We start from the raw sequence: 26,672 nt of genomic DNA, 5'->3' as shown, positions 1-26,672 counted from the left end.
TGGAAATCTCTAGAACCTAGTGGCCATCCAGGATGGTGGGCCTTCAATGACTGTTTTAGGCTTGTTCTGCTGCTAAACACTTGATGAGAACCCAGAGAGGCTTGTGAGTATTCTCTTGTCTAGCAACTCTACTTAACCTAATACTCAACCACCACTTCCAGGAAGCCTTCCCTAATCCCTAATCTCTACCACCTTGGTACTTCTATGGCTCCCTATAAGAACTATCTGTCTACTGAGACAGGGAAGGAGTTATTCATCTGCATATCTGTTTTGACTGACAGGTTATATTCCATTAGGTTCTAAAGACCTACTGGATCAGTGCATAAAAAAATTAATAAACAGATGCATTTACAATCTCTTTGAACACACACAATAAAGATATCTATCTTAAGAATTTTGCAGTATGGTTCATTTTCTCAACACAATATTAAATCCCATAAGAGTACTGCATAAATATATCCCCCCTTTTTTTAAACATGTCTCCAAATTGCAGAGTTAATGGAAACATGCGCACAAAATAACACCCGCGATATATGCCAGCTCAGCTATGTTGTCCTTTAAGAACTCTATCTTCTCCTATTCTTTATATTTTGTTCAAACACCATTTTGCTTTTGAATGCCATCTCTAAAAATATTTTAGAATTATGATACAATAAGATGTTTAATATAATAATTCAGTGGATATTTGTTTGATGAGTGGATTTGGTCTACATAATAAGCAAGGCTGCCGGACCTATGCAATAGAGTGCAAATTAGCTCAGAAACCTCCCCCAGGGCAGCCCAGGTGGCTCAGCGGTTTAGCTCTGCCTTCAGTCCAGGGAGTGATCCTGGGGACCTGGGATCGAGTCCCACGTCAAGCTCCCTGCACGGAGCCTGCTTCTCCCTCTGCCTGTCTATCTGTCTTTCTCTCTCCCATGAATAATAATAATAATAATAATAATAATAATAATATCTTAAAGAAGGCCTTAAAGGCAGGTAATGGCTATTTGCAATGAATCTGAAAAATGGAAGAGGCTTCTGGTGGCTTTTTTTCAGAGGGCAGTTTTAAATACATAATCGACTCTCAATTGTCAAGCAAGAAGAGACGAATCATGGAATAAGACCCACCAGTGGAATTAACGAAGATTAATTATATTTGAATTTGCAATGTACTCAGCAACCTGCATTGCCTTGCACAGGCCAGAGGTATGGTCTCTGCTTCAGCAGAGAAACTCAGAATTCTTCGACAGTAATTATGATCTTAAAAGAAAAAAAAAAAGAAGGAAGACATGGGTTTTCCGCAAGCTTTCTTGCAGCCCTGAGCTATGATCAGGGCAGGACATGATGGGAACTCAAGTGCTCTTCACCACAGGGTTTCTCCTGTCTTCTGATGTGGGGTGCTGGGATGCCGGGTTTCAAGCCATAACTCGGAGAAGGGAAGGTGGGCCCTTGCGACCATGTTGTGGACCTCCCAATAGATCATTTGTCTATTAGATTTGCACGTATTGAAAATGAGTGTGGGATCCTAGCCTTTTCAGCAAGTTGAAGGGATTTTTTTCGGCGTTTTTGGAATCAAAAGCTTAAGGACATGTGCTGTATACATAACTAGAATATTACTCAGCCATCAAAAGGAAGAAATTTCTGACACACGCTACAACACGGATGAAACTTGAAGATAGTATGCTAAGTAAAGGAAGCCAGACTCAAAAGGACAAATATTACACGATGTCCACTGATATAAGGTCCTGAAGTTGGTCATTCATAGAGACAGAAGGTAGAATTGTGGTTGCCAGGGGCCAGGTGGAGGGGAGATAATATTTAATAGGCAGAGGGTTTCAGTTTGAGAAGATGGAAAAGTTCTGGAGATAGATAGTGGTAATGGTTGCACAACATTGAAAATGTCCTTAAGGCCAGTGAACTGTTCATTAAAGATGATTAAGATGGTAAAATATTTTGGTGGTAATGTATATTTTACCACAACTTAAAAAAAAAAAAAAAGCTTAAGCACATGCATGACAGTAGGGGATCATGCAGATGTAATTGTGAAACCTTATTATGTGGGTTCTCGGGGGTGGGGGAACAGGACAGCCCCTTCCCTGAGGTCAGACAGGCTCAGACCCTGGTGGATCCTGGAAGCAGACAGCTGGTTGAGACTTGAAGCAGGCAGGGCTGCTTTCTGCTGGTTTTGCAGACTGGAGGTCATTTAACTCTGGCATTTTTAAAAATTCCTTTTTAATTTTTATTTATTTTGAGAGAGAGAGAGAGAGAGCACATGAGCAGGGTTGGTTGTGGGGGAGAAGAGGAGCAAAGAGGAGAGAGAATCTCAAGCAGACTCCCCACTGAGCACGGACCCCCCCCCCCAACATGGGGCTCCATCTCGCAACCCTGGGATCATGACCTGAGCTGAAATCAGGAGTCAGACGCTTAATTGCCTGAGCCACCCAGGCGCCCCTACTTTGGCACTTTTAACACAGATTTAAAGCTTATGAAATCTGCCAGTGGGCCTGGTCTCAAGGCCCAGATTAAGCAGCATGTACTTTTTTACTTAAATGCAGAACAATAGCAGACAGCATAAAAGCTTTCCCAGGGCTGTTTCTCCCCTGAAGTAACAAAAAGGAAGATGGATGGGGGAAAGCTCCCACATGGAATCAGATACCACAGAAAGCACATTTCAAACCGCGTGATGTGAGCGCACAGGGAAATGGAGTCAGGTGAAAACCGTGTAAAGGGCAGAGAGTTCTGAAGTAAGGGTTCTTATGCTATTTTTAGTATCAAAAATGCTGTGAGTCCTGTTACTCCATTACACTCCAGCGAATCAAATTATTTGCCTTTCTCTACATTTACCACTACTAATTGTTGTGTCTGATTAAATCAGAGCAGGCCTGCCTGTGAGGCAGTGGGCATCAGTGGACGACCCTACTGTGGGGTTAAATAGGCACCCCCCCCCCTCGTTCTTTTATACCTCCCGCAGCCCTGGCATTCAGAGCGACACACTGGAGTGACAAATGCATTTCAGCATTTCTCCAGGGTAGACAGGACAGTTGCACATGTCGAACCGGAGCACTTGGCGGTGCTGTTTTGAGGGACCAGATGCATTGCACGGAGCAGTGCAACCATGGCTTGGCCCCCAGGCCTGCGGTGAGGGGCACCTTCCATTCCTCTCCAGATGCATTCAGTGTGGTCTCAGTGCTGCCCTCACGTCTACTAGGCCCCCCAAGAGAACATGAAATCGGGTGTCAGTCTCTTGCTTCTGGACCTGGCCTTCCCAACGAGGCTGTGTGTCACAATCTCTGAGGGGCCCAGGGGTCTGTATTTTAGTGGCCCTCCAACTAATTCTGCGGCCCAGCCAGATTTGAGAAGCACAGCCTTAACCAGTTATTTTCCATCAGTGGTAGCGAAAAAAGAGCTCAAATGTGAGCCTGATGCATGGTGAGTGGAGAGGGAGGAAGCTCGAAGCTGGACTGCTGTCACTGTTAGCAGTCGTTGTGTGCGTGCTGGCACCAGTAGCCCTGGTCTTTTAGGAAAGCTGCACCTCACTAAAATCCATTTCTCTGGCTATTTCATCTCTGGCTATTTTTTGCCTGGAAAAACAGAGCAAAAAAGGGTCACAGAGCATTGCATGCTGAGCTCTTAAGAAGGCAGAGAGTCCAGTGGGCCCCTCACCTGCCCTGACTCTTACCCGAGACGTGCAGGTGGAGGTAGTCCCTTCCTCTCAGGTCCTCAGGGGAGAAGTGCTGTGAAGAGTGGGAACTGTAGCAGCCTGAGAGGCAGGTGACCCCGGTGACCAGAGAAAGGACAGACAAAGGAGAGAAAGCTGATGGAAGAACCAAAGAGGTCTGGTGTTCCAGGGGCACTTGACTGTACACTGTCCACTCATCAGAAGTCCTGTCCCTGGACCTCACTGATCATGCTCATCAGGGTGAGTCTGAGCCATCAGGAAGAGGTCATGTTCACTCTGTTTAGGCCGTCAGGGAGGTGCTAGATCCAAATAAGAGTAGCTTGATCCAAAATGGGTAAAATAAAATAAGAAAACTCTCTGGAACAGTTTGTTTCTGGGAAGAATTTGCTTTCCTACAGGGCTGAGTACTTAAGGACTGGCCCAACAACATGTCTGGTGTTCACCAGCCTCCCCTTCCCTTAGTTGGGCTCTGCAGCAACCCCCACCAGGCTTCCTTGGGGACTCTTTCATTTGAGAATGCCTGTGAGTATTGTCACACCCGTTTTATGCAGCCCTACACACTCATTTTCTGATACTTTTGCATCCTGCAATTATCATCCCAACCTTCAGTGGCAAATTAAATATGACACAAGTCTTGGTTTAAGCAGCTCTTCCTGACATACTTTCTTAGGGAGCCCCATCAGTTTGCTATGCAGCTTTATCTTCAACTAATGAACTCTTTTGATTTCATTCCATGAAGCACCTTGTAAGAACCATACAAGACCAGGGATGAAGAAAACTAAAATTCTTATATGCATGGCTGACACAAAGTGGAATATATTAAAAACTCTTAGCAGACTAATGATTTCAGTATTTATAAATTCCTTGTACTATAGCCAAACCAAGAATACTGTGTGCTTGTAGGCCCTCTGGACTCTTCCATTAATTGCAAGAAGTGATGAGAAATCAGAGTTACCCAATGTCCATGAAAGGTTCTTTGGCAGCAGCTGAGCTGGGCTGCCTATGGCAGAAGACTGCCTCCAGGAACTGGGTCAGTGCATGTGGTCAGGCAAGGGTCAGTGGCCACCTGGCTCCAGCCCCCAGGGTAGGCTGGACAGGAGGAAGAGGAATCTAGAAGAGTGTTCCAGGAGCTCAGTAAAGAGATCTGAGCAAAGGAGATGGGATTCCCTGATCTCCATGTCTCATCAAGAAGGCTACAGGCCAAGAGGAGACAGGATCACCCCTAACAGAATGGGCATACTTTGGAATAGCTGAGAACCTGGAAAGCCAGCAGGTCATCTTTCCAATGTTGGATAAAAGCATGAGAACATTCCGCAGCAACAAGCTAGAGAAAAACAGCTACCTGTAAAACTGAAGGAAGAAGAAAGGCATAGAGTATTTTGGCTGCCTTGTTTGTTCTTTAAAACAAAAGATGAGGGGATCTTCAGTGGCTCAGTCAGTTAAGTGCCTTCAGCTCAGGTCAGGATCTCATGGTCCTGGGATCGAGCCCCGCGTCTGGCTGCCTACTCCACAGGGAGTCTGCTGCTGCCTCACCCTTCTCCTTCTCCCCACTTGTGTGCATGCTCTATCTCTCAGATAAATAAATAAAATATTTTTATCTTTCGATGGACACCGAGGCTCCTCCACAGTTTGGCTATTGTGGACATTGCTGCTAGAAACATCGGGGTGCAGGTGGCCCAGAGTTTCATTGCATCTGAATCTTTGGGGTAAATCCCCAGCAGTGCAATTGCTGGGTGGTAGGGCAGGTCTATTTTTAACTCTTTGAGGGAATAGAGGGGAAGGGAGAAGAAATGGGTAGGAAATATCAGAAAGGGAGACAGAACATGAAGACTCCTAACTCTAGGAAAAAAATTAGGGGTGGGGGTGACTGGGTGGCGGGCACTAAGGGGGGCACTTGACGGGATGAGCGCTGGGTGTTATTCTGTATGTGGGCAAATTGAACACCCATAAAAAATAAATTTATTATTAAAAAAAAGAACAAATATACTGAAAAAAATAAAAATAAAAACTGTTAATGAAAATGAGGAAAATTTTTTAAAAAATAAAATATTTTTAAAATAAATAAACAAATCAAAAGATAGCTTTAGCCTCATCTGCAATGGCCTTGTGTGGTCATTAGGCCCAATAAGAATATTCACTCTCAGTTATCTGCCAACAAAATCAAGGTCAATTCCCTGTTTTCTTTGCAAGAAAAGTTGGCTAATTTTGTTGATGTTGATTTTGTAGATTCTCATTGATACCCAGCTGCAAGGGAGTGATGTTTACTTGTTTGAAATTTATCTAAGTTCAAATAATATAACCTAGGCTTTAAATGTTACCACTGATTTTTTTAAGCTATCTGTAAATTATTTAGGGCAAAATGCCTTCTAAATCTTTTCATGAAAGTGAAGTGGAAACTATCTCTGGGGCACATATTGGTAGATATGAATAATTTGCTTCACATAATATTTAAATATTCAAGACTCAGTGGATCACATTTTCCCTTTTCTTCCAAATGTCTTAGATTTAAAGGTGACCCACTGGAAGGATTCGACCTCAAATCCGAGGCTGTAATTATGTTCTTGGAATCAGCTTTCTCTGACTCTCTTCTCTCCCAAATTCAGTATGGCCTGGCTACAGTGAGCACCTACCTCTAGAAATGCAGGACCCACACGAAAAAGAACAAGACTGTCATGCTTCATGTGACGTTGAACGCTTTGCAAAAAGCATTTATATTTTTTAGGTTAAAAATAATCATAAATACAGAGCAAGGTGTGTGCTACTACAGCAGCTTAGGAAGAGAGGCCACAGACCATATGCCTGAGTGAACCACTGGCCACCTGTGCTCACCAGGTCTAGTCTGGCCACAGCAGGCACACCCCGCTCACTTCCAAAGACGACGTTTCAAGGAGGCTCCTTAATGATCAAGTGGAGGGAGCAACTGAGGATATTTGGCCTTAAAAAGACATGTCTTTGGGGGGGACAAGATCACCTTTCTCTGATACTTGAGAGCTGATTTCATCCCTACATTGGCTTTAATAAAAAGAAAAAAAAATTTTTTTAATTTTTATTTATGATAGTCACAGAGAGAGAGAGAGAGAGGCAGAGACACAGGCAGAGGGAGAAGCAGGCTCCATGCACCGGGAGCCTGACGTGGGATTCGATCCCGGGTCTCCAGGATCGCGCCCTGGGCTAAAGGCAGGCACTAAACCACTGCGCCACCCAGGGATCCCCGAAAAAATTTTTAACGGAAAGTAACAAGACTATGGAGAGATTGGAACTCTCGTATATTGTAAACTGATACAGCTGCTGTGGAAAAGTCTGGTGGTTCCTCAAACAGTTAGATGTGGAGTTAGCATATGACCCAGCAACTCCTCACCCAGGAGAAATGAAAACATGTGTCCAGCATTGTTCACAACAGCCAAAAGGTGGAAGCAGCTGAAGTGTCCATGAATGGAAGAATGAATCAACAAAATGCGGTGGAGCATAAAATGGAATAGTATGAACCCTTAAAAGGGAAGGGAACTCTGAAACATGCCCGCATGAACGAGCCTTGAAAACATTTCATCTATGGGAGAAGCCTGAGACCAAAGGTCACGTGTTGCAGGATTCCATTTATATCATTTATCCAGAACAGGCAATCCATCGAGATGGAAAGGGGATTGAGCGGAATGGAGAGCGATGAGTTAGTGGGTACCAGGGATTTCTCCAAGGTGATGGAAAAGTTTTGAATCTAGAGACAGGTGGTGGTTGCACAACCTTGCGAATGCAGTTAGCACCACTGAATTGTACACTTTAAAATGGTTAATTACATGTCCAGTGAATTGCACTTCAATTTTTAGAACTATCAATAATCTAATAGGTTTTTAAAATATTTTATTTATTTGAGAGCACTAGCGGGAGCAGCGGGAAGGGGCGGCGCTGAGCAGGGAGCCTGATGCAGGGCTCGATCCCAGGACCCCGAGATCATGACCTGAGCCAAAGGCAGGTGTTTAACTGACTGAGCCACCCAGGTGCCCCTAAAAATTGCAATAATCTAATCTGAGCGCTGTCATTTTGGACAGCCCCTGGACACAGCAAGAAGAAATGAATAGAAGCCTCAGGTGGGGATGGGGGGGAAAGTGGTATTTTGGCTCAGTAGGAATAATTTTCTAATGAGTTCAACTAACAGGAAGTAGAAGAGACTGCTGGAGACAGTGGCATGTCCCCTTCCCCCTCTGCATGGAGGAGACTTGGCCAGCACTGGATGGGGTGTCGTGGGTGGCATACAAGCCTATGGCAGTGCTTCTCCACCCTGGGTACCTCCAGAAAAAGGCTCCTGGGGGTCCATCTGCCTCAGATGGAAGTGGTGCCTCTGGTATCCCCCCCGCCAGCCCTGCTCCCCAACAGGCACTTCTGCCTATGACAGTGGTGCCCTGCATGCCCCACCATCCTCACTGCCCGGTGTGAACAGTGCACCCACAGCTTCCGAGTCTCCTGGGTGCTGGTTAGCAATGCAGGATCTCAGCCCCTCCCCAGACCTACCAGATCAGAATCCACCCTTTAGCAAGATCTCAGGGTGACTCATACATTTGAGGGTGCCAAACATGGCTGTAGACCTTGATTTACAAAACACTTTGAACTGCTTCTTTCATTCTATCTCCTGAACAATTGGGAGTCACTACCAGGGCAGGTGACACATTGTCGCTGTTTGCCAGGAAAGGAAGTTGAGGCCCAGAAGGCTTCACTCCAGATACGGCTGGCAGTGCCAGTCTCGGGGTGCCTAATCCAGGGCCCCCTCCACCGGGCCCTGGAGGCTGTTTCCTTCATGTCTGACTGCCTCCCCACCTCCCTCCTGCCTTGCATACAGCCCAGGTGGAGTCAGTATTCGATATGCTGAGGCGGGAGAGACGAAGGATGGTGGAAATGCAGGGGCCCCTTTGCTGTAGCAAATTCTCAGTTGCCAGACGCACCTGAGCTTCCCCGGGCACGCTTTTGTTTCCTGATCTCACTTCAGATTCTACACGGTGTTCTATGTTGTGATTGTGGAAACCCCACGGAAGAAGGTACTGGGGAGTGTGGGAAGGAGGTTGAATATACATGGTGGCTCCCCCGAGGTCAGGAAGGGTGGAGGCAGCACAGGGATGCACAAGGGAAGGAGGCCTTGGATGGGGGGCTGGAAGAGCCTGTTGTTTCTGGGGAGCAAAGGGACAGGTCCAGCAGGCCGCCGTCTAAGTACCAATACTCCTGGTTTGGGAAGTATTGTTACTAGCATGACCAGCCAACACCAATGAAACATTTTTTAGGCTGTGTGACCTTCTTAACCTTTCTCTGCTCTGGATTCTTCATTAGTAAAGTGGGGAGCTGTCCTGTGGAGCCCAAAATGGAAGAGAAGAACTCTCCCACAGCCTGGGTGATGGGCCAGCAGAGTGCCCCGGGTCTCTTTCCTGCAGGACCTCACTGAAAATCTCTATGGCCCTACAGGGCCATACCTTTCACATAGTGAAATGTGAGAGGAAAGTATGGCTGGTAGAGGGAAGGTCTGGGAGAGAGCCGTGCTGGCCACTGAGGGCACCATGCTTCTCCTATATGTGCCTTACACTTAAAGTGCTTTGCCCCAAACATGTGAATTTGCAGCAGGGCTTATTTGCCAGGTTACCCTTTGGAAGTCTACAGGCCCTGGGTGTTGCAATGCTTGGTAAAACCAGGAGCTGGAAGATCAATCAATAGAATAAGCAGTAAAGAACAGGCAGGGTCTGAAATCTCGGAATCCTGGCTTTCTCCTCCCCATCTTGGTGGCATCCAGGATCAACAAGCAGGGACAGAATGGGGTCTCATTTGTCCACTGCTGGGAGGTGTGGGTATAGGGTACTTCTCCAGGCTGAATCTACTGGTGGGGGGGACCGGAGATAGCGGAAGACCCATCCCCGGCCTTGGGGTTTATGCTGGGTGGTTCCTCACTGCTCAATGCCCTTACTGCCATTTGCTGGCCCCTTTAGAAAGAAATTTTATTTTGCAATAATTATAGATTCAAAGGAAGTTGCAAAGCAGACTGTATTCCATGAACCCAGTTCCCCCAGTGCTTACATCTTAGCACCAGGAAGTTGATACTGGTACAATAAGTGTGTATAGTGCTGTCATTTTACCACACGTATAGCATTTTGTGACCAGCATCACCTGTTCCCTTGAATTTTTTTTTAAATAGCTCTGAGATCCTCACCAGTTCCATCAGGGCTGATTCCCTGGTGCTTCCCTGATGTCAGCAAGGAGCTACCGTGCATCTCAAATGGTTGACATGTATGCTAGAGCTGTGTGACAAAGTGACCCTCTATCTCGCCTGTACGAAGTCTCACACACGCACACAGACTCTCAGACTTTCTCTCTGGAAACTTTGAAGTGTTGAGCACACAGTTCCTATGGCCCATTCCCTCCTGGCTGGGAAACGGGAGGAGCCTGTTCTGTTACCTGAATTCCTTTTTAAAGGAGGAATCAGCGTGAAGTCAGACCATCTTGGAGTAGAAGTTGCTTTCATCTGTAACAAAAAGAAACCGAGCTAAGCAATGGGCCATGGCTCGGAGTCATGAGTGCCCTATACTTGCAAGCATAGATATGCATCCTGCAGGACACCACAGTCAACAGTGGACTGGAATCAAAACAATTAGAAGAAGAATTTGCATCCAGAATCCACAGCACAGACAATCCACAAGTATTGTCATTTTACTTCTTTATTATTAACTTTTGGAATAGAAGGGTTAATTTTTTTTTTTTTTTATAACTGACCCCAGTCCAAAAAAAACAAAGGACTGCTGGGGTCCATCAGGACTGGATGTTGTCATCACTGACTGTGTTTATGCCAGGCCATCAGCAAACTTGGTCATGGGCAGTGCCAAGCAAGGTCCTACAGGGTCAAGAAGGGTTCATATTCTAGTCATCCCCAGCTGAGAACATCAGCACCTGACAGAGTCTGGAAGTCATGTCTCTGCAGAGAGGCAGGTCAGAGCCACACACAGTAGCAGCATCAACCTGAACTTCAGGTAGCCACAAGTTCTAGGACATTAAGGAATTAGGTACCCATGGTTAAGATAGCACAAATGGCCCTGATTCGTCACCATGGCACAGTCACAGATGGACAATGCTGTGTTGTAACCAGGGTTTCTCCTCCAATGGGTTCTTGTCACCTTTCTTCACCCTGCCTCCCTATACATGTATGGACACCTGTGCAGGTGGTTCTCACCTAGAAAAGAAGATGGGCTAAGGTGACCATATCTGAATAGTTGTAAGATCTCATTTTTATATGACATTTCATCATTCACAATGTTATTTCTTATTTTAACCAAAGGAAGAAGCCACAGTCCCAAAACAATAGGTGATTCTCAAAGTCACCCAGCTGGCCAGTGACAGAGTGAACGCTGCAGTTCACATCTTCGGATTGCACCTTCCCACTGATCAGGCCCCATCACACAGAGCAGTCTTCCTGTCTCACCCCTGGAGGGTGATGTGCAGCCCTGAGGCATTTTGTGAATTTGTGGAAAGAAGAGCATCTCCTAGCACGGGGAGCCCAACTCTGGCCTCCTAACTCATCATCCTGACCCTTACAAGTCCCCCAAGGGCAGGGCAGGTGCTTGAGAGAACTTGATCCTGGTTCTGAATTCTGGTTTCCAAACCTAGATCTGTGGCTACAGCTCCATGGGTCATTATTCAAGCTGCTTGCTTGTACCTGAAACCACTCTATTTTTCAGTGTTTTAAAGTTTCTATGAAGCTGTTCTTCCTGAATTAAATTCTTTTCCTTTGTCTAAACCCAAGTCACACTCGCAGTCTTTTTGTGGCTATACAAGGGCACGTAGGAATTTAGCAGAAAGTAAACCAAGATAAGAGACAACACAAGAGGACACCTCTAATGTGGAGGAGTTCTCCTTGCCCTTGGGATTCTTGGTCCCATAGAGGTGTAAATCTTACACCTGTGTTGACATCTTACCATGTTGCCATGCAACAACATATGGGAATGTCGTGTGCGTGAACATGCACACATGTGTGCACGCACACACACATACACACATGCATTGTTAAAACCTCACTTGTGATCATGGCTAAGAAAGGCTGTAGTGTTGTTAATTTAATTTTTTATAACCTCCAAATATTTGCAAACTTAGGGCCAGAGACAAACCTCTCTCTCCCCAGAGGGAGCCGACCCAGTGTCATTCTTTTATTTTATTTTTATTTTTATTTTTTAGTGTCATTCTTACATAGTTGTGAACTTGGCTTCTACTCTGGAGCAAGGCATAATAAACACTTTCAACCATGTGAAGAAGAAAAAATCTCAAGTGAATAATGAGAGCATAGGTAAAGAAGAGAGAAAATATTTCTAGGAGAAAGATGGAGGACTTAATACTTCTTATTGCCATTTTATTTTTAAATCATATATATTTAATTTTATGTATATACATATACATATCATACATGTGACAAAGGGCTTGACTTTACTTAATGAAAAGTGGTCTAAGATCCTTTTATCTTTTTATTCTTAATGAAGGAAGGAATGAATTGCAATGAATATACATTGCTTCTCCCTCAAAAAACAATGATAAAATTTGTAAATGTTTTCATTCAAACTAGACATCTCTCTTTGTTTTATTTATTTGTCTGTTGGCTTCCTTTTGCTTCAAACAAGTTTGCAGAAATGAAATTTATGTGTTTACGTTCACAACATCCAAAAATGTTAGTGTGACCTTGGAATGATTATTTAGTTTTGTTCTAAAGAATCTGGTAACTTTTTCTTAGACTCAAAAATTTAGCATAGTCTGGGGATTGAAAACTGCACGATTTAATTTAGGTAAAGATAAGAATGTAACACCACTAAATATATAAAATTACTTAGTTATCTAAGCAAGTAAATCAGACATGCTTTGAGATGCTGTGGCTGCCTTGAATTAATAATGCATTGAAGAGTAGATTTGACTAATGTGCACTCAACATATTTTAACATTTCACTTTCAACCTTGTTAAATGTGGCTAAAAATGTAAAATTAATTATTTAAAACCGTAGAAGGAATCCAACCTTTCCCCAATTTTACCCCAAATTACAAAGTTTAAAAAAAAAATTGCAGTTAGTTGTGGCCTAATGGAAAGCAGGTGTATGATACTCTGTTAAGCAGACTAATTGGTGGTGATGAGCTTTGCATTGCAGAAGGATCATTAGTGAGGGTGGGATGCTGCACTCCTCCAGCGCGTGGGCCCTGAGCCACTCACACATTTAAAGTATGATTCAGTTCACAGAAATGTTGTTTATCACCAGCTCTTCAGGAAAATACTGTTATGCAAGCTGAAGTCCCTTAGTACAGGAACCTTTTGGATTGCAAGGGACGTTTAAAAGGACTTGCTTTGTGGGTTTCCTGGTAGCTGGTAAATACCTTTGCAATTTAAAAATAAAGCTAATTGATGTCCATAATTAGTATCTGTTATTTAAATGCAGAATAGCACCTTTTGAATGGCTTCTAGGATTGACAGAAATAACAACCACCCGAGCTAACATTCCCTGAGCCCACATTTGAAGTGTTTTACAGGTACTGTGTCCTTAGGTCTCAGCGGCTCTGGGAAGGTGAGAGACCCGGGCAGAGAGAGGTCTAGTAACTCGCCTGAGGTCACTCAGCTGGTGAAATAGCAAAGCTGCATTTTGAATGCAGGATCTTCCTGCACTGTTGTTGCCTCTTTGCCAGTGGATCCTCATCTCTGGTTTTGGCTCCCAGGGCACAGCTCCGTGCTAAGTGAATGTGTGAATGAAGCCTTGAGGGCCAGGAGGAGGAATAAAGGAAGGAAGGTCTGACTTGCAAAGGCTGAGGGATGCTCTTGCTGCTTTTTTGTTCTTGAAAATGCTAAAAAGAACATTTTTCAGATAAGGTTGTTTCTGAAAGAGGATGGGTGAACATTCCCAAAGCCGTGCGTTTTTAGATCTGAATGTTTCTAAAAGGTTTATTGACAACAGCCTGCGATACCTTTGTCACAGAACTTAAATAAAGGGGCACCTGGGTGGCTCAGTGGTTGAGCGACTGCCTTTGGCTCAAAGTCGTGATCCGGGGGGCCTGGGATTGAGTCCCGCATCGGGCTTTCCGCAGGGCGCCTGCTTCTCTCTCTGCCTGTGTGTCTCTCTCTGTCTCTCATGAACAAATAAATAAAATTATTTTTAAAAGAACTGAAATAAAGAGGAAACAATGTTGAGCATTTTAGAAAAAAAGCCCTTTAAAAATCATACATATCTGCATTACAGATTGTCCCCCTGCGGCCTCGCCTGGGACATAACGCCTCTGCTCTGTTGAGAAACTTCTCTGGGATCACGCCCTGTCCCCCATCACCCCCTGCTCCGGGGGCACCAGTGAGCTATTTGAGGTTTGAGCTAGGGGTCCTGTCCCTCCTGGGAGTCCCAGGTAGCAGGACCTGGCCCCCTGGGGACCCTGCATCATCCTCTAGGTTGGTGCTAGGCCCTCCTAAGAAAACCAGATTTCAGACATCAGCTCCTGGAAGTAGGTTAGATCACTTGGGCCTCGGGGGAATTTCCCTCCTAGTCGTACCTGGTGCTTTGTCCAGCTTCTGAGCCCAAGAGGCCCAGGGGGTAGTTTTTCTGTCTGGACAGCTGGAGGCTGGACCAAACATGGGGAAAATAGGAACAGTACAGCGCCTCCCCTCCAGGATGAGGTCCTGGGCCTACCGGTCCTGGCCTCACTCACCCACATCTGCTTGTGCCCCCAGCAAGCATCCTGTGATCACGGGGAGCCATGGACGTGTTGGGGGAAGAGACGTCAGGTGGAGAAAGCCCCTGGGCCAGGTGGCAGCGCCACCATTGTCCACAATGTTCTCGAGAATTGTCAGGGCAGGGCACCTGTGCAGGTGAAACAGCTTATTTCCCCGCAATAAAGACATGAATTGATTTGTCTTTGAAGGCAGGTAAGTGCCAGTGGGTGTCAGTCCACACTGTTCTTTTTTATGCAGCTTTTTTTTTTTTTTTTAAGAACCAATTCTCCAGCTTTCTTTGAATTTTCCTCATTACCTGGGTCCCCTGGCTGCCCCCTGGAGGCTGGCCTGAGCCACCCAGCCTGGGCTGTGGGCCGGCACGCCCCTCTCTCCTAGGACAGCACATCAGTAGCTCATCACTGTGCTCAGTGCTGCTGAGCTGACCTACTTTTCCTGTTTGCCCACAGCAGGCTAAGCCTGTTTAGTGTTGTCCAGAGGGGCTGGGCCGAGCAAGGAGCTTTCTGAGTCGTACAGATGGCAGTCTTCTGGGTGAACGTGGTTTAATCTGTTTGCCCTGTTTTCCATTAGTCTAAAGGGTTAGGGCCCAGCACCTAAGGTGACACGGGGACAGGGTCCAAGTGCAGGGCATCCTGTGTCCCAATTCAGCCTGTCTCCTGGAGATCCTGCGGCATGGTGAATTATTGCTGGGAACCAAGGCTTCTCTCCAAACTTTAAAAACAGATTTCTAAATGAAAGCTCTTTGGCCATGTACTTCCTTACTGGGAACGTGTACTGAGCCCCAGGAACCTCTGCTTCTGAGATGTAGAGGGGATGGGAACTATGCTTGCCCTCCTCAAGGGGGAGGAATCTTCTAGTGTGTTGGGGAGGTGTGGGAGGCAGGGGTGACCAGCTAAGGCCAAGGCACCACAGAAATAAACAGAGCTTATGATGAGGTGAGGATGGCAGAGGTGGGGATGGGAGTGGGACCTTGGATGGGACCAGAGCTCCAGAGCTGGAGGGATGAAGAAGATGGTGTTGCCAATGTAGATGTCAGGGGATGGGGATGGAGGAGGGGGCAATGTGACTGGGGTAGCAGCTCGTCAATCCAGGGCTGAGCATGGCTGACATGCTCAGGAATGTGGAGTGTGCCCTGTGAGCCCCTCTGAGCTACTGGTGCACAATCTCCCCAAAACGCACACATACATTTACTGCTTTTATTCTTTGCTGAGATATTGCTGCATTGCTATTTGTGGGCGTAGGATAGTGTCTGTTAGAGTTGTTCAGGGAAAAAAATCGTGGGATCAGATAGGCATGATTAAATAAGCTGACATATGAGAAAGCCAGAAGCTAGCGCTTTATCTTTTTCTCTAACTCCTGTATTTGTGCATAGCAAAATGCCTCACGGAAGGTGTCCTGGGCCTGCCCTTCCTAACAGCAAAGCCCTGATGGAACCGTCCTCACCGTGGGGCTTGTGTCTGAAACTCTCCTGGACACTCCGAAGCCACCATCTCCCAGGGGAGAGTCGGGCCAGTGGGCAAATTGTGCATTTCCTGGGGTCACTTCATTAGATATGCATAAGAGGCAAGAACTCAGTCTTTGTTTTAAAAAAGAAAAAATAGACTTCTCCTGCTTTCTCTTGCAGTTTCTTCAGTGTTATCAGGCCAGATGGGAGGAGAGAGATATTCCAAAATACCTTTAATTTACAACATGAATATCTGAATGTACAAAATGGGGAAACCAGAGATTTCTAGTCCTGCCAGGGCAAAACCCAATTGGCCTTTGAATGGCATGAAAGTCAGGCCTTTTTGGACCAGCTGACAGCTTTCCGCTTGCTTGGTGAACAAGACTGTCGCAGGCAGTGATTGTCCCACCGCCGGCCAAGGTCTTCCTGGGGGAAGTGCTTTGAGTCCCCTCTCTCAGGTGGGTTGGGGGCTTCCTGGTCTGTGCTTGTGCCTCCTCTTCCTGTGTAGGGAAGACCTCCCAAAGGAGGCAGGCCTTTCTTCAGACTCTGCACATTCCAGGTGCTGTGTGGTTCTGGAAGAGAAGATGGAAGGTGGGCATCTAGTTAGAGGGGGAAGGATCTAGTCTATGTTGGAAATCGCCCTCCAACCAAAGCTGGTGGGGCATCCAGAAATGGGACTGTTTCTACAGAACATTCCTGTAGCGGCTGCCTTGTCTCATGGATGGTAGCTTGTGCACTGGAGCCCCCCCCCCCATCCGTCTGCCCTCCCTAGTCAGGACTGCTTTCCACTGGGGGGCGGGGGCTGGACCTCCCCTTGGGATGCCCCCTTGCCAGGCCCCTGATGACATCAGAGACTGTGGCTCATCTGTGCGCTGCCTGCCCGCAGAGGCACACGCAGGGCACGGCACCCATGAGAGGAGCAGGGACCTCGAGCGGGCAGAGAGACCCCGCCCGAGACACAAGGCCACCCTCTGCTCAGACAGCTCTGGGTGTCAGTGGTCAAGGCCTGTTTCTCGACCCTGGGCATCAGATACCACCAGACTCATGTCAGGGGGCGGGGGGCAGGCCTGTCCAGGCGACTTGGATGGACCTGGCAATGCTCCTCACGCCAGAGGAAGGCCCCCCAGGCCAGCACCCGCCTCCCCTGGGTTGGGGGGATTACCTCAGCCCAGCTGGACCACAGAGAGCCAACGGCAGGAACTGCAGCGCTCTGGCTTCACGGATACCTGTGAAGAGTGAACACGGTCAGCACAGTCAGCAGAGGGTCTCACAGCACAGAGGGTGCCCCCAGGGCCTCTGGCAGCCCTCGAGCTGGCCCGGGCCCCGCGGCCCCAGCACGGGGGGTGCCATCAGCCCCTGGCTCTCCGCAGCCAGCAGACTGAAGCAGTCTATGTTCTTATTCACCATTATTTGAAGCCCTGATATGAAACCCCAAATCTCCCAGCCCGGATGTCCAAAACAAGCCTGACTCTTCCTATTTCGAGGACTTCTATTTCTTTGGCTCTCCTTGCAAGCTGGAGCACAATGAGGATGAGTATCCCCAGGCCAGAAGGAGCGTTAGGACTGGTTACGTGCTGGGGAGCTGCTGGCTGGAGCAGAGTTTCATGGATTCATTTTGGTTTGTCTGTGGCAGCTGATGAGCGGTTCTCAACAAAGGCTTTCACTGACTCAGCTCTGGGCATGACTCATAAATCTCCTCTTCCCCTCTTGCTGATTTTTATAGGGATCTATTGTCCACACCCTGACCACACACTGTCCCCCCTCCATCACATTTTCTAATTGACTCAGGTTTTCACTGTGAAGCCTAAACTCTATAAAGGGGCCCTCCGAAGGGAATCTTGAGAGCTTGGAACATAACAAAGGTTGCCAAGAATAATATGCCATGTGAGGCTGACCCTAACCTCCAGGTATCGAGACGATTTTTATTTTGGAAGCTCTTTGCTGACCAAACGATGTCATTGTCTATTTAATAACGAAGTTTCTAACTTTCTCTAGCCCCTCCTTCATTGCTATGGCCCTGTTCCCCTGAATAATGAATCATCAGACCCTTGCAAGGGGGACTCATGATTGTAACCGGCAGATAGAGCCTCAGTGCTGACCATTGGAGGAGCTTCTGGTATGATTTTCGTGCATTCATGGCAGGTCGCTGAGGTGGGGGGCTCATCTTGGTGATTTCTGGGAACTGGGCCCAGTGAAGCCCCCAGCAAGGCTCAGGAGGCCTTGCTGCCAGGGTGCCAGGGGGTGGGGACTTGCCAGAGTGGCCAGGGTGAAGGAAGGACCTGTCCACCTTGCATTTCCCAAGTCGAAGGATGTGCCAGGATGTGGCGAGCATTTCTCAGTTGGAGGGGAATTGGGACTGCAGGAGCGGGCGGCGCTCGCATTTTCACTGCCCGTTTCCTTTAGAAAAGCTATTTTTTTCCCCCAGCAAATGATTCATTGCAACCAAAACAACATTCCCGGGAGAGGAAGAATTAAAATGTGGAAGTCATTTCCTAGCCTCCCCCAAAGGACAAAGGGACAGCAGTAAGCATGGCAGTTCATCAGTGGCTATTTTACAAAGCCTTTCTGTTTCTTAAGTATAATGAGGAAAAATCGTTATCAAGTTCTCACGTACAAGATAAAGATGCTAATCCCAAACGACATGAGGTCCCCTCACCAGGGGCTGACTGGGAAGACAGGAAAGAACCCCCATCGAGGGGAAATGCATGTGCTTGCTGTTGCCCCTTTTGATTTCAACAAATTCTTGGTTTTAATGCTTTCTCTTTGTGATGAGCTAAATTCACCAGCTTTGGTCAGTATGGTGGAGAGAAATACTAGGATTCTCCAGCTAACGTGGGTCCAAGATTCAAGCCATTTCTCAGCCGGTTTGTAAGTGTCATGATTTCATTTTGTAAAAACAATGGCCTGGCCACCCAACAGGCTTATAATAGTCACTTGGAAGAAAATTCAAGATGATATGGAATTGGCTGTACAAAAAGTTAAAAAGTGGGGATCCCTGGGTGGCTCAGCGGTTTAGCTCCTGCCTTCAGCCCAGGGCCTGATCCTGGGGTCCCAGGATCAAGTCCCACATCGGGCTCCCGGCATGGAGCCTGGTTATCCCTCTGCCTGTGTCCCTGCCTCTCTCTCTCTCTATGCCTATCATGAATAAATAAATAAAAATCTTTTTAAAAAAAAAAAAAAGGTTAAAAAGTAAAAGACCCTGAAAAGGAAGGCTGAGTAGTGATTCTTTCTGGCTCCCAGCCTGTTTCTGCAAATAAAGTTTTATTGGAACACAACCACACCCATTCATTTACATATCGTCTATAACAGCAGAGTTGAGTAGCTGCAGCAGAGACGGGTTGGTCTGCCTCTAAAATATTTACTAGGCAGCTCTTTACAGAAAGAGCACTGCCAACCCTTGTGTTAGTAGAATAACATACTTCCCATGTATATTGCATGAAGCCTTCTCTGGAGACCCAGTCCTTGGGGGTGTCTCTGTCACCCTCTAAGGGTGACATCATATACCCTCTAAGGGTATATGATTCCTTTGTCTCCTGTCTCACTGCTGACACACGGTGGGACCCGGGGCAGACGTGCCATGAGAAAACAGGCTGCCGTTTGCTGATCCCTGTTCACCAAGGGCCAGAGTTGCAGTCCGTTGTATAGCAGTAAGTGGCTGTGAGAAAGAATGTTCCAGAACCCTTAGGGTAGAAATTTCACCAAGGTAATGAAAATGTCACTTGCACACTTCACTTCTGTTCTCTGGTTCGATTAAGGTCAATAGCTATTTCTTGAGGACATCCTCGGGCATTCTGTTTGTTCCATTCCCTTCTCTCCCTCCCACCCAGCCTGACAACAACCTAAGTCTCTGCCGAGTTACACTGGACGGCTGGGACAGGCTCACCACTCCAGGCAGTGTGTGTGCACGTCTGTCTTTCTGCCGTGCCTACACACACACAATGACTGGTAGACACAAGAACAATAATCCCACTCTGCTCAGACATTTTATTTTATTTTTTTTTAAGATTCTTATTTATTTATGAGAGAGAGACAGAGAGAGAGAGAGGCAGAGACACAGGCAGAGAGAGAAGCAGGCTCCATGCCGGGAGCCCGACGCAGGACTCGATCCCAGGATGTCCATGATCGTGCCCTGGGCCAAAGGCAGGTGCTAAACCGCTGAGCCACCCAGGGATCCCCTGCTCGAAGACATGTTATAGGCTTAAGTACCAGTTTCTACGGCTAGCTGCTGAGCTGGTTATCATTACTGATAGTGTGATTAACAGTAGCCAGACATTTCTGAGGACTTATGTGTGCCCAGGGCCTGTGCTGGGGGTTTCTACAAAGGGCAGAAGCAGGGTTTCAGCCTGGGCCTGACAAGTGCAGGCCTCTGCTGCCTTTGCCCCTTCCCGGAGCTCCGAGACCCGGTGTGTCCCACTAGCCTGCCTGCTGTGGCAGCGGGTGTGGCTCTCGGCTCCGTCCCTGGAGGCTTCCCGAGCCCAGCCAGGGCTCACTGGCCTCGCGTGCTTACATCCTCCAGCTGGGCTGCTTCCTGGGTCCAGCCCAAGCTGCTTTACCCACCCCATCCTGCATGTTGGTCTCCACAGTCCTGCTTACCGGCAGCCACAGGTGGTCTCCGGAGGTGCGACAGGGGCACCCATCCATGGGTGCCTCTTGGTTGGCAAAATAGTCTCCCCATCAATACAGCCCTTCCTTTCTCTGGTCAGGAGCACCTCTCAGAAATGTTAGGCCTGTGTGGCCCCATTCACCCTGCAGTGACCTTCGTGCTGTGCAGAGAGCATGTTCACGGAACAGTAAGGCAGAGAAGAAGAAAGGATAGTCCTGGAGTCAGCTGCCTTAGCAGGGGCTCAGGCCCCCAGTGGGAACGTAAAGGCTAGGACAGTTAGGGGAGGCCAGCGTGTGATGGAGAGAACCCCCCTGGAGGCCTGAGCTGCTGGCAGCACGCTGGGCCCTGCCTGCACACATGCCTGCTGACATCCTTCTCCTTTATGGCCCACGTCATCTCTGCCTGGTGGATGCCAGCCCCACTTTAGCAATGAGGGAAACAGAAACTCATGGAGTTTAGGGACTTGATCAAGGTCATAGAGTAAGTGGGTTGGAATTGAAATTTAAATCAGCCTGACTCTGATGTGGGAACCTCACACGTGCGCAGCAGGCTGTGGGTGAAGTGCCTGAGTCTGCTCCAAGAAGACAGCCCGGGGTTGGCTCTCCCGCAGGCCCTGTGTCCACGGGCAGGCTGCTCAGTCCTCCTGGGAGATGCTTCCGGGTACGACAGGGACGTAACCAGAGCCAGCCCATTCTACACATAGAACCGGATGGGGGTAAAATAAGATGATGGTGTTTCAGAATTTTGCCATGGCTGAGGGTTGGTGAGGGAGCCACCTGCCCCTCCTGAAGAGTCAGAGGGGCTTTTCCTTTACACAGAATAGTTTTGTTTTAATTCTTAGTCCTGAGGACATAGGTGCACCTTTAAAGGTACTTCGTGAGTACTGTTATTCTGGGTTAACCAAGATCATTGAGAGATTTGTGGGAGTCAGTGTTCTGCGGTCCCACCAGAGCTCAGGTAGGGCTTTGGCTCTGGCCCTGACCTTCCTTTCAACCCTGTCTGCCTGTCTGTCCCTCCCTTCCTTCTCTCCTTCATTCCTCCGATACTTACTGAGCACTCACTATGGGTAAGTCGCAGGGCTGGGCATCCTGGCAAGGTGTAAAGGTGCATTTTATCTCGTCCTTGCCATCAGTGAAGATAACCTGATTTTGAGTGTCTGCTGCGGGCCAGGCTAGGTACTCTCCCCTGTGCCAATGCAATTCTTTCGAGAATTGCCGCTGTCCTCTGAGGAACTCTCTGTCGCCTCTCTGATCAGAACCTCCAGTGCCTTCCCATTCACTCAGAGCAAAAGCCAAACTTTGTCCAGTCTCCCTGGTATGTATTCCCGTGGCTCCTTCCCTCAGGTCATATCTCAAACATGGTCTTACTAGGGAGACCTTCTGTGACCCCCTAAAATAGCAAAAGAGTAAGACTCCAGCCAGCCCAGTACAGCACTCCCTACCCCTGCCCCCACCCTGCATCAACTCTCCTTTATTTTTCTCCACAGAAGTTATAAGCAGTTGACAATGTTTGCTTATTTATTTGCTTGTGACTTGCCCCCACTCCCCTACCCAACACCCACCCTCTAAGCACCATGAGAGCAGGGGCTTTGCAGGTTGCCCTAGCACTCAGGGAATACCCATTGAATCACTGAACATCATGTTAGTGCTTCAAGGAAGCCACTCCGTTACCTCTTCACAGAGAGAAGCCGAGTACATGGATCAGAGACCTCAACATGGTTACGACTCAGTTTTTCCCAAATTAGATTCTACACAATCTAGATTCAACACAATCCCAATCAAGGTTGCAGCAGGCATTTTTATAGAAATTGACAATGTAAATTCCAAAATTTGCAAGGAAATGCAAAGACCTAGAATAGCCAAGAATCTTAAATAAGAAGCACAAAATTGGAAAGCTCACACTACATTGCTACCAAGAATCTCTATAAAGCCAGAGGAGTTGAGATAGTGTGGAACTGACATAAAGATAGACAAATCCAAGGTGCCACAGAGTTAGGAAACAGAATAAGTTTCCCTAAACAGCAGGTTAGCTGTCTTCAGATAATATGCTCAATATGTTTCCAGGTGAAGTGCCTCTAAGTTTGAAGCAATGGCTCTGATTGTCAATCTGATAAAAGCTCAATAATTATGTATCCAACTCTAAAAACAGAGAAGATAGCATATTCATTGTACTTTTTTGAGATTGATAATTGGATCTACCACTTTAAATTTAGCAATTCTTCATTTGGAAAAGGACTATCTGAAAATTGAAGAAAAATATTGCACATGCCATGTGTAAATGTAACTAACATGCAGTTTAAAGACAAGTTTAAGGTACCTGGGTGGCTCATTCGGTTGAGCATCTGCCTTCACCTCAGGTCATGATCTCAGGATCCTGGGATCGAGCCCCACATCAGGCTCCCTGATCAGTGACGAGTCTGTTTCTCCTTCTGCCCCTCCCCCCACTCATGTTTTCAATCTCTCTCTCTCTTTCTCAAATAAATATTAAAAAAAATAATAAAGCTAAGTTTGGCACTACCTTAGCCAGGTAGTTAAGGCCAATGTCATAGGGATAGATGCTGTTAACACCCTTGACATGATGTGATAAGAATGGCACTTTACCCCTTGTAGGCTTCCTCTAAAAACCCATATGCTCAATCTGACCATGAGAAAAAACATCAGACAAACCCAAATTGAGGGACATTCTACAAATCCTAAACAAGGAGAGTCTGAGAAACTCTCACATCTATGAGATGCCTAAGGAGACACGATGACTAAGTGTAATGTGGTACCCTAGATGAGATCTTGGGACAGAAAAAGGACATTAGGTAGAAACTAATAAATATTAATAAAGTGTGGACTTTATTTAATGATGTGTCAATGATGTTCATTAATTGTGACAAATGTACCATACTAATGTGAGGTGTTCATAATAAGGGATACTGGGTGCAGGATATGTAGGAACTCTCTGTAGTGCCTTTGCATTTTCTGTAAATGCAAAATAATTCTAAAAAGTAAAGTTTATTTCAAAAAAATATTTATCCTGTATATCTGCATGCTGCCGAGACCCTGTAGATAGATGGACCTGAATAAAGATTCTGTAAATATATATATAGGATCACAGGAGACATCTGACAAAAATGCCAATGCAATTCAACAGGGAAAGAAATGTCTTTTCAATAAATGACCCTGAAGTAACTGAATGTCCAGATTGGAACAAGGAAAAAAAAAAAAAGATCCTTGACCATTGTTTTACACCAGACATAAAATTTAATTTGCGATGGACTATAGATCTAAATGTAAAAGCTAAAATAATAAAGCTTTTAGAAGGAAACAGGAGAATTCTTCATGACACTGAGGTGGCAGAGATTTCTGAGGACACAAAATCACTAACCATGAAATTAAAAATTTATAAACTGGACTTTATCTGTTCACCAAGAGATACCATCAAGAAAGTGCAAAGGCCAGCCACAGACTGGGAGAAAATGTTCACAAATTGATCTCTAGATCTGGCAAAGTTCCGTGGGCAGAAGAGAGAAACCTCTACAAACCAGTACAAGGAAGACAAATGGCCCAATTTTTAAAGAAAAAAGAAAGAAAAATAATGGGCAAAAAACTTGGACATCTCACTGAAGAAGCTATCTTGGTGGTCAATAAGCACATGAAAAGATACTCAGTGTCATCAATCATGAGGGAAATGCAAATTAAAATCCCAGTGAGATCCCACAACACACCCGCTAGAATGACTAAAAGTAAGAAACCAATACCAAGTGTTGGCAAGAATGTGGAACCGCGGGAACTCTCACATGCTCCTGGTGCAAATGTAAAATTGTGCGGTCACTTTGGAAAACAGTTGGCAGTTTTTGATAAACTAAGCATATGGCCACCCTATAATATAGCAATTATACTCCTACCTGGGTATAAACACCCAAGAGAATGAGCACTTATTTCCACCAAAAGACTTGGGTCTAACTTACACTGGTGATGTTAATTTTGACCCCTAGGGAAGGTAGTGTCTGCCAACCGCCCCCAGTTATAAAGTTACCATTCTTCTTTGTAGTTAATAAATATATTGAAGGAGATACTTTATGCAGATATCCTGAGTCTTCTCAAACTTTTGCATATTAATTTCAACATCCATCAATGGATCTTGCCTGCAAAAATTATTACTATGGGGTACTGATGTGATTTTCTATTTCCTATATTCCTTTTACCTTTATGAATTGGAGTTGTTCTGTAAGGGAGATCTGTCCCCCTCCCCAACTGCCCATTGATTTATCCGGTTAATGATTTGTATCCTTATGGACTCAAGAAGTTTCTTCTGTAGGTTACAGTCTATCATTACCGACTTTGTGACTTAAATAGTTCCAAGGATCTTCTCTGCTAGTCTCTCTTTCCTCAGCCTCTCATCACGATTGTGTTATTATTTCTTGAGTGTTTAGTTCCTAGATGCAGATGCTTATACTTCAAATTTGGGGAAATGTAAAAGGTTTTGAAAGGTTCCAAATAGTTTGTGTTCCAGAAAATCCAAGAAACCCAGAACTGGAGGAGTTCTCATAAATGAACATTACTGAGTATCCTTCCTGTTCCACTTCACACCTTTCCACCCTCCTCTGTACCCGGGGCTCCCCCATACGGATGACATCATGGGCCCCCTGCCTCACCCTTCTGGGTGGTGTATCCAATAGGCGACACCAGCGGGACAGGATGGGCAGAGAGTGAGGTGAGGTATTTATTCCCTTGACTCCCCTCTTAAAAGGTTTCTTCAGGCTGGCTGCATCCTTCCACCAAATGCCCCCTACCCTATAGGACACACTCCTTCCAGATTTGGGAAACTATTTCCTTCTGATCCCTTCACTCTCAGGGGGGTTAACAGCTCGTCTGATACTAACCCTAGGTAACCACACCATCCCTCCTGGTTCCCCTAAACCCCACCCACACCTTTCTGTCGAAGTCCTGTCTCCTGTTGGGACTTTGACTAATAGATCTCATAAATGTCTAATGCACTTAGAATATGTGGTTGTCCAGAGTGAAGATTCTATAGTATCCCTCCATTATTCACTCTGGGGGTTAATCACATCAGCAGTTATCTTCTCACCTCCATACAGAATCTTCTCTGCCTTCACTTAAGCTCCATGTTCTCTTCCCTGGTTCTGTGTGATCATGAAAAAAAATTTTTTTTGCTCAAAATCCTACGCAATTGAGAGGAATAGGTGCCGCCTCTTAAACTTGTCTACTGTTCCTTTAACCAGACCTCACAGGAAAGATTTTCTCCCCTTTCTTTTGTGCTTTTGGGCCCTAATTTCTCCACATCATGAAATAAAAGGATGGCTCAAAAATGAGGGTAGGGGGTTACAGCCATGTTCCTCGCAGCACTACTGGTGGTAGTCAAAAGGTGGAAGCCACTCAGTGCATGGACAGATGACGGGATAAATAAAAAGTGGTATAAACACACAATGGAAGGTTATTCAGTCTTTTTTTTTAAAGATTTATTTATTTTATTTATTTATGATAGACAGAGAGAGAGAGAGGCAGAGACACAGGAGGAGGGAGAAGCAGGCTCCACTCCGGGAGCCCGACACGGGACTCGATCCCGGGACTCCAGAGTCACGCCCTGGGCCAAAGGCAGGCACTAAACCGCTGAGCCACCCAGGGATCCCCAAGATTATTCAGTCTTAAAAAGGAAGAAAATCCCCATACATGCTATGATGTGATAAATCTTAAGGACGTTATGCTAAAAGTGAAATCAGCTTGCCACAAAAGGACAACAGTAGTTGTCCTGTATGATTCCACCTGTGTGACAAATGTAGAATAGTCAAATCCATAGAGACAGAGAGAGTGGTGATGGCAAAGTCTAGGGGAGAGGGAATGGGGAGTCAGTGAAGGATGGACACAGAGTTGCAGTTTTGCAAGAAGAAAAGAGTCCCTCAGATGGTGGTGATGGTTGCACAAGAGCAATGCACTTAACGCTGTTGAACTGTCCACTTAAAAGTGATACATTTTATGTAATGTGTATTTCACCACAGTTGTTTTAGTATTAAAAAAAAAAAAAGAGGGAGGAGCCTGTGGGTGGCTCTGAGGTCATCATCTCAGGGTCCTGGGATTGAGCCCTACTTTGGGCTCCCTGCTCAGCAGAGAGTGTGCTTCTCCCTCTCCCTCTGCCTCTTTCCCCCTCCTTATGCTTGCTCGCTCACTCTCTCTCTCTCTCTCAAATAAATAAAATCTTAAAAAAAAAAAGGCCCATGAGGAGGGCATGGGAGACAATAGGCTCAGTGACAAGACAGTAAGGA

At 46.3% G+C, this 26,672-nt stretch overlaps 1 protein-coding gene and 1 long non-coding RNA gene across 4 annotated transcripts in view; one reads left to right on the top strand and one right to left on the bottom strand.

Moving 5' to 3' along the window:
• The window catches only part of NPAS2 (neuronal PAS domain protein 2), a 158,709-nt gene that overhangs the window by 44,494 nt on the left and 87,543 nt on the right, over positions 1-26,672 (top strand). The gene's annotated exons all lie outside the window — the stretch shown is intronic.
• Positions 16,018-17,437, bottom strand: LOC125755946 (uncharacterized). Its single transcript, XR_007413582.1, has 2 exons — positions 16,964-17,437; positions 16,018-16,373 (listed from the first exon to the last, which is right to left on the bottom strand). It is a non-coding gene; the product is annotated as an uncharacterized LOC125755946 (long non-coding RNA).

This window comes from Canis lupus, chromosome 10, assembly GCF_003254725.2.
Source record: "Canis lupus dingo isolate Sandy chromosome 10, ASM325472v2, whole genome shotgun sequence".
Classification (NCBI taxonomy): domain Eukaryota; kingdom Metazoa; phylum Chordata; class Mammalia; order Carnivora; family Canidae; genus Canis; species Canis lupus.
The sequence above is the reverse complement of the archived record's forward strand: the minus strand, read 5'-3'. Positions and strand labels throughout refer to the sequence as shown.